The following is an 8,235-nucleotide window of genomic DNA, read 5'->3' on the forward strand; positions in this document are numbered from 1 at the left end:
TCTTCAGTGAACTTTGATCCTGGATAAATTTCTATAACATCATAACCTGATATTCTTTGTTCATTGAGGCTGTAATGGTAAACTTGTCTTGGCATACCACACAACTTTCTTTAGAATATGATAAATGCATTACAATTTTAGCCCGATCTGTACCTATTATTGCAGGGTGTGGAATTAATTGTGCATACTGCATGTACATGTATTAGAAATTATTTGCAACAGTTGACTAAAGTTAGAGCCGTGCTTAAATAGTTTCCGCTGTTGTGGTGAAAATCAGTTGTGGATGAAATCCATTCATCCTTCACAAAGTCAGAATGTTTGGGCTCCTTGAGGAGAGTGCACAGTGGCTGAGGAAGTGAAATCCAGCCCCTAACACAGGGCCTGGATGTGGATCCCCTGCACAGCTTTCCTGGCTGGTATTCTGGGGTGCTGAAGTCCAAAAAATGCAGCCAAATTAAACAGCAATTTTGCCCTTTGAAAAAGCCATTAAACTATGATTCTACCATTAATCTCATGTGAAAAGAAATTGAATTGATTTTTGCAAATTAATTTTTTTTCAGTTGACTGACTTGACATGTACATATTGTTTGTCAGGTTGCTTCACTGAGGGGTCTGGAATGGAGAGAAACAGGAGATGCAGCATTGCACATGAATGTCACTTGTTAGTGTGGCAAGAACTGCTTCTCTTGAGGAGTGTTTGTGAACCTGAGGAATTGAGACAGAATCTGGTCTTATCCCTAATAGTGATGCAGGCTCCAATCCAGTAAATATATGTACATAATTAACTTTATGCACTGTGTGTGGTCGCATTGAAATCAAGGGGAGCTATCACAGAGCATGAAGTTAAGCACCTGAGAAACTCTTTGTAGGACTGGAGCCTCATATTTTTGAAGGTCTGTAACTGGGTTTTAGCAGATTTAACGTAGAAGTACTGTCCTTATTTACAGCATACTGCATAGGCAAGTATCAGGAGCTAATGTTCTGTAACAGATCATAAGATGAGGACTCTTTTATGGTAGAGAAATAGTAACAACTCTACATAGTTGAATGGCTGGCCTACTCAGGCAAATCAAGGGACAACTTTTAACCTCCAGGAATTGACAGAGGATGCTGATCGACCCAAAGAGATAAAAGAGAGTATTTTTGGCTTCCGGACTAATCCTGCTTTCATTGGGTCAATGGCAAAACACTCATTGACTTCAATGTTCCTGCATAAGGGCCTTAAGTGAATTAACTCAACAATGTTCTGATGGAGAAATCATCTTTGGAAGAATGGGTATGTGTGTGTGAAAGTTTGCACACATCCCTAAATTGCAAGGAAAGCATCATAAAGTAATCTGGCTGGCTGCATCCTATGTCCTAAGGAATTTAAACAAACATTGATTTAACTGCAGCTTCCTCAGTTGCATTCTTTTTTCGTCTGTTGACCTCTGTTCCATTTATATGACCATCTATTTCATTGAAAAAAGTCAATAGTTAACTACAGGTGTTGAACAGGCCAACCTAATGGGATGCTGCCAAAGCTGACAGATACAAAATTTACCTAATGTATTTAAATATAAATGCAGTTCCCTCTCTCTCTCTCTCTCTCTCTCTGTGTCTCTCTGTCCCCCATATAATATATATATATAATATTCTATGTGTAATCCCTTTTATATTGATGGAGTTGTGCTGACTTAAACTAGCTGAGAATCTGACCTCATGTTCAGGTATCTAATTGAAGACCAGATAATGCCCCAGACTCAAGATTGAAAGCCTTGACTTCAGTGGAAATATTGTGGGCATCGGATTATGCTCATAGAGAGGTTCCTTAGCTTTGGCCATTGGAACACAATAAACAGAGGAACCTTTCAGGTATTCTTTGCAACTGAGGGTCAATATTAAAGGGCTGGATTGTGTTATTAATACACTGGTCCATGTTTGGTGTAGGTGTGGAGCTGTACTGTCCCTCGGGGAATAACCCATTGCCTCCCTGTCCCTCCCCATCTCCTTTGGGGAGGTTGAAGGAAGAAATCCCTGGGCTCAGATGCTCAGGGACTACAGTTGTGCTTTGTACATGCACAGTGGTGGGGGAAGTGGGACAGGAATATGGGGCCCAGTGAACTCTTTTTCTCCCAAAGCTCCTTTTCACAAACATACAATCTAGCCCATGATCAATGTTATCTATGTGTTGTATTGGTTCATTCACATGCCATGTTTTCATACAAGGACATAACTTTTGCTGTGAGTGCCCATACTGATGCCATCCCTGAGTTTTTAATGCTAAGGCTGACTAATGGTCTGATGTTTTTTTAAAGGCCTCACATGGATTCAGTACCCAATATTTCTCCCCACTGGCAGAAATCCTGGCACAGGGCACGAGTGGCAGAAATTCCACAGCGAGAAAAAATTGTATTGGCAAAAATCAGTTGCAGGCTCCGCCAAGGCAGCGGTAAGGGACCCGAACTTTTAGAATGATAGAGTTTAAGGCCAGAATGGATCATTAGATCATCCAGTCTGACCTCCTGTATAACCAAGCCATTAAATTTCACTCAGTTTATCCCTGTATTGAGCCCATTCACTTGTATCTGACTAAAGCATAATGTGATTGGCTAATTTTTGTGGCTCTTTTCTGCTGCCGCTCCAGTTTTTCAACATCCTTTTAAAAAATGCAGACCCCCAAACTAGACATGGTTTGCACCAAAAATTAGACACCTCTGCCAAGGAAGGGGGCATGACCAACCCAGCTGTGGGATGCAGTTCTCTCAGCAGCCTCCATCAAGACAATGCCTTCTCTGGCTGTAAAGTTAAAGCCTCTCAGGCTGCACAGGAAGTATGCAGAAAGAACTAAGAGGCACGGCATCTCGCAGGGATACACAGGTATAGTTTATAACTCTCTGTGCCTCTAGTCAATCTGGCCACAAGTGTTATAAAAGCTAGAGATAAAATATTTAGATCTTTAAGATGATGCCGAAATGTGTCTCTCCATATGATGGAATGTGGCTCAAGAGAGAGATTAAAGCTCCTATTTGTAGTTGGTGGTACATAAACAAATATGTGTTTGGTGTAACATTACTGAAGGGGTGAAAATGAATATATTCATGAATGTATATTTTAGACCCCTTAGTAACCTGGACTGTCTAATGTTGTTCTCCCCTGGTGCAAACTGTACAATGTTATTAATATATTATTGTTAATATTCTCAGTCCCTGCTAATTCCTTCTCATGGTCCTTTCCCCAAAGAACTTAAATCTAATTTTGTATGTGATGCAATATGTCGGCATAACAAAACATCAGGGATGGGACCGATGAGGAGGGTTATTACAATAAGATCATGTAGCTAATAAGTTTGGATAGGTCAAAATCATCTATTGAGACTGATTGTATAATCATGTGGGAAATGTTTAAAAGCTTCCTGGTTTTGTGCCACTTTTGTACAGCAGTTATGATGACCAGTTTCATTCTTGACATTGAGGTTAGTTCTATTTTTAGGCATGTAGATACAGTACTCAAGTAGATGGGACAAGTCATATAGTCTTCAATGGCAGGCCATATTGTGCCTGATTCCAGGAATGTAATATAACGCTGTCATCCCCAAATACATCTCAGTGAAGTGGCTAGATGATAAATCTTTTAAATGAAGAAGTCTCAAGCCATCTCTTATCTTCATTTAGTTGCATTTTTCTTGGACGTGTTTGGTGCCTTTTACCTTTCCATAGGAAGTTTTATACATATGATCTGTCTTTGTTTTTTCCCCCGATGTTAAGTGGAAAAAGAATTGGCAGCACTATAAAAGGGCATAGCAGGAGTGAGTGTAAGGGTGTATACATCATTAATAGATTAATCCTATCCCACAGCATAGATGTCTTTCCAACTGCGCGTACTTCCTCATCTAAGTACCAAAAAGTCTGTTGGGGAAGAGTTTCATCTGAAAGTCATCAGGTAGCTTCTCTTTTATTTATATGGCCAGTGGGTTGCTGGGATATTTTGCAGTTTGATTTAAGAGCTAAGCACTCCCCTGGCTGTTTGTAAAGAATTTGATGGATGGATAGGGCTGCATTAGATGAAAAAATAATGGCCAAAAATTAATCTGCAAAGAGGGGAGGCTTTCGGTCCATGTGGACTGATTGTAATCCCAAATAAACTGGCACAAAACCAAAGGGCAACAGGTTCATTCAAAAATGAATGGCATTAAACAATAGGGACAGAGGCAGCCCTATCTGCTACTCCTATGTAAATCAAATAATTTGGTATCATTGCTAAGGGTCAGATTGTGATACCCTTACTCTGTTTGAATAGTACCTTGCACCAAGAGTGGTCTCATAAAAGTCAATGGCATTGTTTGTGTATTAAGGAGTTACTGTGAATAAAGGGTACTGGAATCCATCCCATGCCAACCTGACCTCCAAAATTAGGTCCTAAAGTGAAGTCCTCCAGAATCTGGAGCATAAAGTTCATAGATCCTTAGCCTTCTCTGGACTGGTATTGTGGAGAACAGCCTCTGAATTGTTTGCCTGAGATAATGAATAATATCTAGGGATCGTCTAATACAGCAGCTCACTGCTTAATCCTAAATTAATGTAGGTCAATCCATGTGAATGATAAAAAGGAGGAGTGGAGCCAGAAAATGTGCATGTGGCTATGGCTGTGATTTTTCTTCTGCACTTTAAGAGACATGTAAAACATAAGGAAGTACGTTTTTCAATACCCTCTCCCTTTTTACAGAAAACAGCTATCACTGGATTCTTTAGGGGGAGGGGAGCTGTGAATGCTTATATACTCACATCAGATGAGGGACCATCAGGATTTTTCATCTTTTATGGACCTTAATGGAGAAAGTGACTTTTCTATGGCTGAGATATTGATGGCCTTAGGACCTTTGGTTCTGATAGTTCACCTGTACCTGCTGTTCTTTCCATGCCTGTAAGGTGCTAGGGACCTCTTGGCAATTGATGATTAACCATGGAACAAACTATCAATGGAAGTGATGGGTTCCCCATCCCTTGAAGTCTTCAGATCAAGACTGGATGCCTCTCTGGAAGGTATGCTTTAGTCAAGCAGAAGTTACAGGGGTCAATACAGGACTAACTGAGTGAAATTCTATGGCCTGTGCTGATCTAATGGTCCCACCTGGCCTTAAAATCTATGAATTTATGAAAGAGGCTGAAATTCATCAACCGCCATGTCAAGTTGTCTAGAGAAGCTCACGAGTCAACCACAGGGCAGACTGTCAAGGAACAGAACACAAACCCCAAACCGGTTGTATGGTCTATAATTAGATTTCACCAACCAAGTATGAACTCCTAAAGCACTATAACAACCTTAATATTGAGTTACAGACAGTTCCCTTGGGCACTCCAGTCTTGCCACTCAGGCAAGCCTGCCTTTGTGATGGATAGTCCTTACACCAAAAATCACATCAATATTCCGGTTACTCCTGATCCCAAAGGACAAGTCACTTACCCCAGGTCAATTGTACCTTAGATCTCTTACTAAAGACAATGCTCATAGCCAGTCCTGTAATAAACTAACTAAAGATGTATTAACTAGTAAAAATAAATTAGAGTTATTTACAAGGTTAAAGCAGGTAAACATATACCCATGAAAGAGTTACAGTCTTAGGTTTCAAAGACGTAATAGACACTGCTGTAATAGGCAAGCTCTATATGTCCTTTAGGGCTAAGCCAAACTAAGCAGCTTGGGGATCCCTTGCTTATGCTTAGAATTATCACCCTCTCCAAATTCCAAGCAGCATAATGACAACACTTCCTCCTTGACAGGGATTTTTATTTCCTTCCCCCAGTGTTCAAGCTGTGATAGGACAAGGCCCTGTGCATGTCCCCTCTTCATAAGTGGGTCTCTTCAAAGTCTTTTATCCACTGACATTCCACAATGGCTTGTCTGGTGTATATAGACCTTCTTTTGTTGGGCAGGAGATAACACCTCTTATGGTAAACTAGTATTTCACACTTGGTAATGATACTCTTCTGAGTGGGGGGGTTTATAGTTTTAGCAAACATTTTTATAGTTACAGAGCAAACACTTAAATATTACCTTATAACATGGAATACAGATATTACAAGTAAGATTAATATGTGTAGCACCCTGCAAGTATTTAATAAAGACTAAATTTTAAACACATTCTTACAACACTAAGATTTATTTTAACAATACTAAAACATAGCTAAGACAGACTGGTTTCCAGCTATGCATTTGTCAGTGTTCATTGGGGCCTTGGCATGAGCTGGCACCAGGTATGTCAGCATGAAAGACCATTTTTGCAGGGTTGGGGCCCTTGTTATATCAGTATTCACTCTAGACATGCTGAACCCATGAAAAAAACACAGAAATTGGGCTTGGTTTTGCCTTAATTGGCTTGTGAGTTGCTTGTTGGCTAGTTTTTGGCTTGTAGCTTGTTGCTTGTTTGGCTTGTAGATTGCTTGTTGTAGCTTGTTTCTTCTTTTTTTTTTTTTTTTTTTTTTTTTGATCGGCTCCCTGCAAGCAGGGGCAAGGGGGCAAGCAAGAGCAAGGGGGAGAGAGAGTCAGGCGTGCACCGTCAGGGCCCACCACAGTCCCCAGACTGCACACCGGGGGGATCTAGTTACATAGAGTGTTAGGGTTCTTAGGGATTGGCTTGTTTTGGCCTTGTTTTGAAATGGCATTAGCTTGATTTTTGGCTTATTGTGAAAGTTGGGGTGCTTATTTACCACATGAGAGTTGGCAACTGTGATTCACTCCTGTGGAAATGCTTATAGCTGTCACAATCAGAGGATTATGGCTTCAGATGAGGAATAAAGAGTAGATGAACATGATAATTTAGGAACATAGTTCCTCTTTTCATACTCATGTTCAGAGTCATAAACAGATCTGACCACAATTTTGTATCAGCATTTTTTGGGATGAAATGGCAGTTTTCTCATGAACATTTCTCTTTTCACCAAAACTGTGAAGTGGTTTGCTTGAAAAGTGAAAACTTTAAAAAAAAGAAAGATTGATTTAGGTGTTTTTTGGCAAAAACCTGAAAACTTTCCTCAAAAATGTTACTGGAAAATAAAGTAAATTTTCCAACCAGCTGTAGTAACAAACCACTTTTCTTCCCTTATTTATTTATTTTAAGAAACAAAAGCTCTGTGGCCTATCCTCACCCTTATCAGCAATCCAGATATAAACCTCCTTTACAACAATTCTGAAAAAAGGTGGGCTTTTGCCTGCCCTCAGTTCAGCTACCCAATCCAAGCATATCTTCTCCCCCGTTATGCCCCACGTAATTCCTCTTTCTCCAACCCACTTTTGTATTTTCTTATCACATCGTTGTGGGAGGGACGACCCGGAGGGACAGTTGCCCCCTTACTGTCAGCCTGCCTACTTCAGGCAGCTGTCTTGGGTCCCATCTATATTATGTTCCCATAGCCTGAAGTTTTATTCTGATGTTCCCATACGCTGGCAACTTGTCAGCCCAGGCAAGTGAGGCACAGCCAAAACAAATCTTGCCAAAATCTACAAAATACATTTTGCACATAGTTTTTTAATTCAACTGATAAATATATACAGATTTAAGTGCAAATTGTGATTTGATTTAAATGTCACAACTCAGTCTCTTAGTTGTGAAGCACAATGCCAGAAAGTTTGAAGAACGTAGTGCTGCATGAGGTTCAAATCTTGGTATAGCTAATAGTGCCTTGTTACCAGGGCAATTTACCACTCACAGGAGTCACTATATAAGGGCATTGCTGTGGTAACCACTTGTTGGAGAGACCGCAGCAGGATTGTAGCGGGTAAGTCAGGGCTGCAGGAGGTTGGCAGGGGACAGGGATGGGGAGCTACACACTACACCTCTCGAGCACCCTTTCTCATGGGGTGGGCCATGTGCATATGCAAGAAGATCCGCTGCCAAGCCCCAGGCCTGCCTCATACTCTGCCCCTCACTCCGGCCTGGGTAATAGCTGCACCACAGTGGTGGCTCCAACTCCCAGGGTTGCCTGCTGCTTCTCCACTATAAATAAGGTGAGCTTTTAATAGCTATTATATTATACCTGGGGCCATCACTTTTTTTGTGATTTGTGCCTTACCTGTCAAAAAAGTCATGGGCTACGCTGTTCCAATCCCAGTGTCTGCTTTCATCTGTCTTTGTCTTTTCAGACCCAGTGCAGAGTACAGGAAAGTGAGAGACTCCCATATTTGGAGGCCTACTGCTATCACTGCAGCAATAGCCATTTAAAACAAAAAGTCAGCTACGTAACTAGGAGCAAGGTTTTA

At 40.9% G+C, this 8,235-nt stretch overlaps 1 long non-coding RNA gene across 1 annotated transcript; it reads left to right on the forward strand.

Moving 5' to 3' along the window:
* Nucleotides 1-2,848: 2,848 nt before the first annotated feature.
* Nucleotides 2,849-7,274, forward strand: LOC122462403. The gene is made up of 3 exons (XR_006284930.1): nt 2,849-2,859; nt 3,420-3,421; nt 6,540-7,274. It is a non-coding gene; the product is annotated as an uncharacterized LOC122462403 (long non-coding RNA).
* Nucleotides 7,275-8,235: the final 961 nt, after the last annotated feature.

Source organism: Chelonia mydas, chromosome 11 (assembly GCF_015237465.2).
Source record: "Chelonia mydas isolate rCheMyd1 chromosome 11, rCheMyd1.pri.v2, whole genome shotgun sequence".
NCBI classification, from domain to species: domain Eukaryota; kingdom Metazoa; phylum Chordata; order Testudines; family Cheloniidae; genus Chelonia; species Chelonia mydas.